Genomic DNA, 8,278 nt, shown 5'->3' with positions numbered 1-8,278 from the left:
AGTAGCTGTTTTTAGTGTAGCTGTGTTTAGGACAGTGTGCGTGGATTACATTCAGTGGACGTGCGCTGTGAACTTGCATCAGGAGCATACTACACTTTAGACTTTATTTTTCACAACAACTTGACCACTGGGCTGCATCAGGAATAAAAAAAAATAGACATCAGTGCTGCATTTGCACAGGCTTTGCTCTCCCTCGCTCTCTCTCACACGCACAGATAATTATTCATGGGGGACTCCCTGGTGTCATGTTACAGCTGACCTATCGCCAGGCGAAGGCTCTGTCATTGAGGACATACACTCAACAAAAATATAAACGCAACACTTTTGTTTTTGCTCCCATTTGTCATGAGATGGACTCAAAGATCTAAAATTCATTCCAGATACACAATATTACCATTTCTCTCAAACATTGTTCATAAATCTGTCTAAATGTGTGATAGTGAGCACTTTTGCTTTGCTGAGACAATCCATCCCACCTCACAGGTGTGCCACATCAAGATGCTCATCAGACACCATGATTAGTGCACAGGTGTACCTTATACTGCCCACAATAAAAGGCCACTCTGAAATGTGCAGTTTTGTCTCACAGCAAAATGCCACAGATGGCGCAAGCATTGAGGGAGCGTGCAATTGGCATGCTGACAGCAGGAATGTCAACCAGATCTGTTGCTCGGGCATTGAATGTTCATTTCTCCACCATAAGCCGTCTCCAAAGGCGTTTCAGAGAATATGGCAGTACATCCAACCGGCCTCACAACCGCAGACCACGTGTAACCACACCAGCCCAGGACCTCCACATCCAGCAGGTTCACCTCCAAGATCGTCTGAGACCAGCTACTCAGACAGCTGCTGAAACAATTGGTTTGCATAACCAAAGAATTTCTGCACAAACTGTCAGAAACCGTCTCAGGGAAGCTCAACTGCATGCTCGTCGTCCTCATCGGGGTCTTAACCTGACTCCAGATCGTCGCCGTAACAGACTTGAGTGGGCAAATGCTCACATTCGATGGCGTCTGGCACGTTGGAGAGGTGTTCTCTTCACGGATGAATCTCGGTTTACATTGTTCAGGGCAGATGGCAGACAGCGTGTGTGGCGTCGTGTGGGTGAGCGCTTTGCTGATGTCAATGTTGTGGATCGAGTGGCCCATGGTGGTGGTGGGGTTATGGTATGGGCAGGCATCTGTTATGGACGAAGAACACAGGTGCATTTTATTGATGGCATTTTGAATGCACAGAGATACCGTGATGAGATCCTGAGGCCCATTGTTGTGCCATACATCCATGAACATCACCTCATGTTTCAGCAAGATAATGCACGGCCCCATGTTGCAAGGATCTGTACACAATTCTTGGAAGCTGAAAATGTCCCAGTTCTTGCATGGCCAGCATACTCACCGGACATGTCACCCATTGAGCATGTTTGGGATGTGCTTGACCGGCGTATACGACAGCGCGTACCAGTTCCCACTAATATCCAGCAACTTCGCACAGCCATTGAAGAGGAGTGGACCAACATTCCACAGGCCACAATTGACAATCTGATAAACTCTATGCGAAGAAGATGTGTTGCACTGCATGAGGCAAATGGTGGTCACACCAGATACTGACTGGTTCTGAGTCCCCAGACCCTCAATAAAGCAAAAACTGCACATTTCAGGGTGGCCTTTTATTGTGGACAGTCTAAGGTACACCTATGCACTAATCATGGTGTCTGATGAGCATCTTGATGTGGCACACCTGTGAGGTGGGATGGATTGTCTCAGCAAAGCAAAAGTGCTCACTATCACACATTTAGACAGATTTATGAACAATGTTTGAGAGAAATGGTAATATTGTGTATCTGGAATGAATTTTAGATCTTTGAGTCCATCTCATGACAAATGGGAGCAAAAACAAAAGTGTTGCGTTTATATTTTTGTTGAGTGTATATCGAAGTCTTGATATAAAATTTTATTGAAGAGAATGTGAATGCCTCAGGTTTAAATGTGTAAGTTTGGGAAGTTTTCACAGCTCAACTGTGTGTGTGTGTGTGTGTGTGTGTGTGTGTGTGTGTGTGTGTGTGTGTGTGTGTGTGTGTGTGTGTGTGTGTGTGTGTGTGTGTGTGTGTGTGTGTGTGTGTGTGTGTGTGTGTGTGTCTGTGTCTGTGTGTCTGTGTGTGTGTGTGTGTGTTAAATCCAACCCAGCTGGAGGACACCGCCACCCAACACTCCGCCAGGCGAAGGCTCTGTCATCAAGGACTGCATAGACTTGAAGAGGAGTGAGTGGAACGACGGACGCCAAAGGAGACATGACGCCCGTACCGCACCTACCCTCCCTTGGACTTACCTGCTCTGACTGTGGTGGACAGCTCACTATTCCTCACCAATGTCACAAGTGAGGAAACTTCAATTCCCAGAGTCGACATTGCACAAAGGGGGTTGAGCTTCGGATTAAATAGCATATTGCTGGTTAAATCTTTTTTTTTTGTAAATTAACACTTCACCTTGTCCGATAAGGGCTGTAGAATAAGCACATTAATTTTCTGTATATTCCTCACCACTAAAGGGCTCTAATTTAGAGAATAAAGTAGCTGTTTTTAGTGTAGCTGTGTTTAGGACAGTGTGCGTGGATTACATTCAGTGGACGTGCGCTGTGAACTTGCATCAGGAGCATACTACACTTTAGACTTTATTTTTCACAACAACTTGACCACTGGGCTGCATCAGGAATAAAAAAAAATAGACATCAGTGCTGCATTTGCACAGGCTTTGCTCTCCCTCGCTCTCTCTCACACGCACAGATAATGATTCATGGGGGACTCCCTGGTGTCATGTTACAGCTGACCTATCGCCAGGCGAAGGCTCTGTCATTGAGGACATATATCGAAGTCTTGATATAAAATTTTATTGAAGAGAATGTGAATGCCTCAGGTTTAAATGTGTAAGTTTGGGAAGTTTTCACAGCTCAACTGTGTGTGTGTGTGTGTGTGTGTGTGTGTGTGTGTGTGTGTGTGTGTGTGTGTGTGTGTGTGTGTGTGTGTGTGTGTGTGTGTGTGTGTGTGTGTGTGTGTGTGTGTGTGTGTGTGTGTGTGTGTGTGTGTGTGTGTGTGTGTGTGTGTGTGTGTGTGTGTGTGTGTGTGTGTGTGTGTTAAATCCAATCCAGCTGGAGGACACCGCCACCCAACGCTCCACCAGGCGAAGGCTCTGTCATCAAGGACTGCATAGACTTGAAGAGGAGTGAGTGGAACGACGGACGCCAAAGGAGACATGACGCCCGTACCGCACCTACCCTCCCTTGGACTTACCTGCTCTGACTGTGGTGGACAGCTCACTATTCCTCACCGATGTCACAAGTGAGGAAACTTCAATTCCCAGAGACGACATTGCACACCGGGGTTTGAGCTTCGGATTAAATAGCATATTGCTGGTTAAATCTTTTTTTTTTTGTAAATTAACACTTCACCTTGTCCGATAAGGGCTGTAGAATAAGCACATTAATTTTCTGTATGTTCCTCACCAGTAAAGGGCTCTAATTTAGAGAATAAAGTAGCTGTTTTTAGTGTAGCTGTGTTTAGGACAGCGTGCGTGGATTACGTTCAGTGGACGTGCGCTGTGAACTTGCATCACGATTATTCTACAGTATAGACTTTATTTTTCACAACAACTTGACCACTGGGCTGCATCAGGAATAAGAAAAAATAGACATCAGTGCTGCATTTGCACAGGCTTTGCTCTCCCTCGCTCTCTCTCACACGCACAGATAATTATTCATGGGGGACTCCCTGGTGTCATGTTACAGCTGACCTATCGCCAGGCGAAGGCTCTGTCATCGAGGACATATATCGAAGTCTTGATATAAAATTTTATTGAAGAGAATGTGAATGCCTCAGGTTTAAATGTGTAAGTTTGGGAAGTTTTCACAGCTCAACTGTGTGTGTGTGTGTGTGTGTGTGTGTGTGTGTGTGTGTGTGTGTGTGTGTGTGTGTGTGTGTGTGTGTGTGTGTGTGTGAATGTGTGTGTGTTAAATCCAATCCAGCTGGAGGACACCGCCACCCAACGCTCCACCAGGCGAAGGCTCTGTCATCAAGGACTGCATAGACTTGAAGAGGAGTGAGTGGAACGACGGACGCCAAAGGAGACATGACGCACGTACCGCACCTACCCTCCCTTGGACTTACTTGCTCTGACTGTGGTGGACAGCTCACTATTCCTCACCAATGTCACAAATGAGGAAACTTCAATTCCCAGAGTCGACATTGCACAAAGGGGGTTGAGCTTCGGATTAAATAGCATATTGCTGGTTAAATCTTTTTTTGTTGTAAATTAACACTTCACCTTGTCCGATAAGGGCTGTAGAATAAGCACAATAATTTTCTGTATATTCCTCACCACTAAAGGGCTCTAATTTAGAGAATAAAGTTGCTGTTTTTAGTGTAGCTGTGTTTAGGACAGTGTGCGTGGATTACATTCAGTGGACGTGCACTGTGAACTTGCATCAGGAGCATACTACACTTTAGACTTTATTTTTCACAACAACTTGACCACTGGACTGCATCAGGAGTAAAAAAAAATAGACATCAGTGCTGCATTTGCACAGGCTTTGCTCTCTCTCTCACACGCACAGATAATGATTCATGGGGGACTCCCTGGTGTCATGTCACAGCTGAACTAACGCCAGGCGAAGGCTCTGTCATCGAGGACATATATCGAAGTCTTGATATAAAATTTTGGTGAAGAGAATGTGAATGCCTCAGGTTTGAATGTGTAAGTTTGGGAAGTTTTCACAGCTCAACTGTGTGTGTGTGTGTGTGTGTGTGTGTGTGTGTGTGTGTGTGTGTGTGTGTGTGTGTGTGTGTGTGTGTGTGTGTGTGTGTGTGTGTGTGTGTGTGTGTGTGTGTGTGTGTGTGTGTGTGTGTGTGTGTGTGTTAAATCCAACCCAGCTGGAGGACACCGCCACCCAACGCTCCGCCAGGCGAAGGCTCTGTCATCAAGGACTGCATAGACTTGAAGAGGAGTGAGTGGAACGACGGACGCCAAAGGAGACATGACGCCCGTACCGCACCTACCCTCCCTTGGACTTACTTGCTCTGACTGTGGTGGACAGCTCACTATTCCTCACCAATGTCACAAGTGAGGAAACTTCAATTCCCAGAGACGACATTGCACACCGGGGGTTGAGCTTCGGATTAAATAGCATATTGCTGGTTAAATCTTTTTTTGTTGTAAATTAACACTTCACCTTGTCCGATAAGGGCTGTAGAATAAGCACAATAATTTTCTGTATATTCCTCACCACTAAAGGGCTCTAATTTAGAGAATAAAGTTGCTGTTTTTAGTGTAGCTGTGTTTAGGACAGTGTGCGTGGATTACATTCAGTGGACGTGCACTGTGAACTTGCATCAGGAGCATACTACACTTTAGACTTTATTTTTCACAACAACTTGACCACTGGACTGCATCAGGAGTAAAAAAAAATAGACATCAGTGCTGCATTTGCACAGGCTTTGCTCTCTCTCTCACACGCACAGATAATGATTCATGGGGGACTCCCTGGTGTCATGTCACAGCTGAACTAACGCCAGGCGAAGGCTCTGTCATCGAGGACATATATCGAAGTCTTGATATAAAATTTTGGTGAAGAGAATGTGAATGCCTCAGGTTTGAATGTGTAAGTTTGGGAAGTTTTCACAGCTCAACTGTGTGTGTGTGTGTGTGTGTGTGTGTGTGTGTGTGTGTGTGTGTGTGTGTGTGTGTGTGTGTGTGTGTGTGTGTGTGTGTGTGTGTGTGTGTGTGTGTGTGTGTGTGTGTGTGTGTGTGTGTGTGTGTGTGTGTTAAATCCAACCCAGCTGGAGGACACCGCCACCCAACGCTCCGCCAGGCGAAGGCTCTGTCATCAAGGACTGCATAGACTTGAAGAGGAGTGAGTGGAACGACGGACGCCAAAGGAGACATGACGCCCGTACCGCACCTACCCTCCCTTGGACTTACTTGCTCTGACTGTGGTGGACAGCTCACTATTCCTCACCAATGTCACAAGTGAGGAAACTTCAATTCCCAGAGACGACATTGCACACCGGGGTTTGAGCTTCGGATTAAATAGCATATTGCTGGTTAAATCTTTTATTTTTTGTAAATTAACACTTCACCTTGTCCGATAAGGGCTGTAGAATAAGCACATTAATTTTCTGTATGTTCCTCACCAGTAAAGGGCTCTAATTTAGAGAATAAAGTAGCTGTTTTTAGTGTAGCTGTGTTTAGGACAGCGTGCGTGGATTACGTTCAGTGGACGTGCGCTGTGAACTTGCATCACGATTATTCTACAGTATAGACTTTATTTTTCACAACAACTTGACCACTGGGCTGCATCAGGAATAAGAAAAAATAGACATCAGTGCTGCATTTGCACAGGCTTTGCTCTCCCTCGCTCTCTCTCACACGCACAGATAATGATTCATGGGGGACTCCCTGGTGTCATGTTACAGCTGACCTATCGCCAGGCGAAGGCTCTGTCATCGAGGACATATATCGAAGTCTTGATATAAAATTTTATTGAAGAGAATGTGAATGCCTCAGGTTTAAATGTGTAAGTTTGGGAAGTTTTCACAGCTCAACTGTGTGTGTGTGTGTGTGTGTGTGTGTGTGTGTGTGTGTGTGTGTGTGTGTGTGTGTGTGTGTGTGTGTGTGTGTGTGTGTGTGTGTGTGTGTGTGTGTGTGTGTGTGTGTGTGTGTGTGTGTGTGTGTGTGTGTTAAATCCAACCCAGCTGGAGGACACCGCCACCCAACGCTCCGCCAGGCGAAGGCTCTGTCATCAAGGACTGCATAGACTTGAAGAGGAGTGAGTGGAACGACGGACACCAAAGGAGACATGACGCCCGTACCGCACCTAGACTCCCTTGGACTTACCTGCTCTGACTGTGGTGGACAGCTCACTATTCCTCACCGATGTCACAAGTGAGGAAACTTCAATTCCCAGAGACGACATTGCACACCGGGGTTTGAGCTTCGGATTAAATAGCATATTGCTGGTTAAATCTTTTTTTTTTTGTAAATTAACACTTCACCTTGTCCGATAAGGGCTGTAGGATAAGCACATTAATTTTCTGTATGTTCCTCACCAGGCTCTAATTTAGAGAATAAAGTAGCTGTTTTTAGTGTAGCTGTGTTTAGGACAGCGTGCGTGGATTACGTTCAGTGGACGTGCGCTGTGAACTTGCATCAGGAGCATACTACACTTTAGACTTTATTTTTCACAACAACTTGACCACTGGGCTGCATCAGGAATAAGAAAAAATAGACATCAGTGCTGCATTTGCACAGGCTTTGCTCTCTCTCTCACACGCACAGATAATGATTCATGGGGGACTCCCTGGTGTCATGTCACAGCTGAACTAACGCCAGGCGAAGGCTCTGTCATCGAGGACATATATCGAAGTCTTGATATAAAATTTTGGTGAAGAGAATGTGAATGCCTCATGTTTGAATGTGTAAGTTTGGGAAGTTTTCACAGCTCAACTGTGTGTGTGTGTGTGTGTGTGTGTGTGTGTGTGTGTGTGTTAAATCCAACCCAGCTGGAGGACACCGCCACCCAACGCTCCGCCAGGCGAAGGCTCTGTCATCAAGGACTGCATAGACTTGAAGAGGAGTGAGTGGAACGACGGACGCCAAAGGAGACATGACGCCCGTACCGCACCTACCCTCCCTTGGACTTACCTGCTCTGACTGTGGTGGACAGCTCACTATTCCTCACCGATGTCACAAGTGAGGAAACTTCAATTCCCAGAGACGACATTGCACACCGGGGTTTGAGCTTCGGATTAAATAGCATATTGCTGGTTAAATCTTTTTTTTTTTGTAAATTAACACTTCACCTTGTCCGATAAGGGCTGTAGGATAAGCACATTAATTTTCTGTATGTTCCTCACCAGTAAAGGGTTCTAATTTAGAGAATAAAGTAGCTGTTTTTAGTGTAGCTGTGTTTAGGACAGCGTGCGTGGATTACGTTCAGTGGACGTGCGCTGTGAACTTGCATCAGGAGCATACTACACTTTAGACTTTATTTTTCACAACAACTTGACCACTGGGCTGCATCAGGAATAAGAAAAAATAGACATCAGTGCTGCATTTGCACAGGCTTTGCTCTCCCTCGCTCTCTCTCACACGCACAGATAATGATTCATGGGGGACTCCCTGGTGTCATGTTACAGCTGACCTATCGCCAGGCGAAGGCTCTGTCATCGAGGGCATATATCGAAGTCTTGATATAAAATTTTATTGAAGAGAATGTGAATGCCTCAGGTTTA

This window comes from Symphodus melops (assembly GCF_947650265.1).
Source record: "Symphodus melops genome assembly, chromosome: 3".
NCBI classification, from domain to species: domain Eukaryota; kingdom Metazoa; phylum Chordata; class Actinopteri; order Labriformes; family Labridae; genus Symphodus; species Symphodus melops.
The sequence above is the reverse complement of the archived record's forward strand: the minus strand, read 5'-3'. Positions refer to the sequence as shown.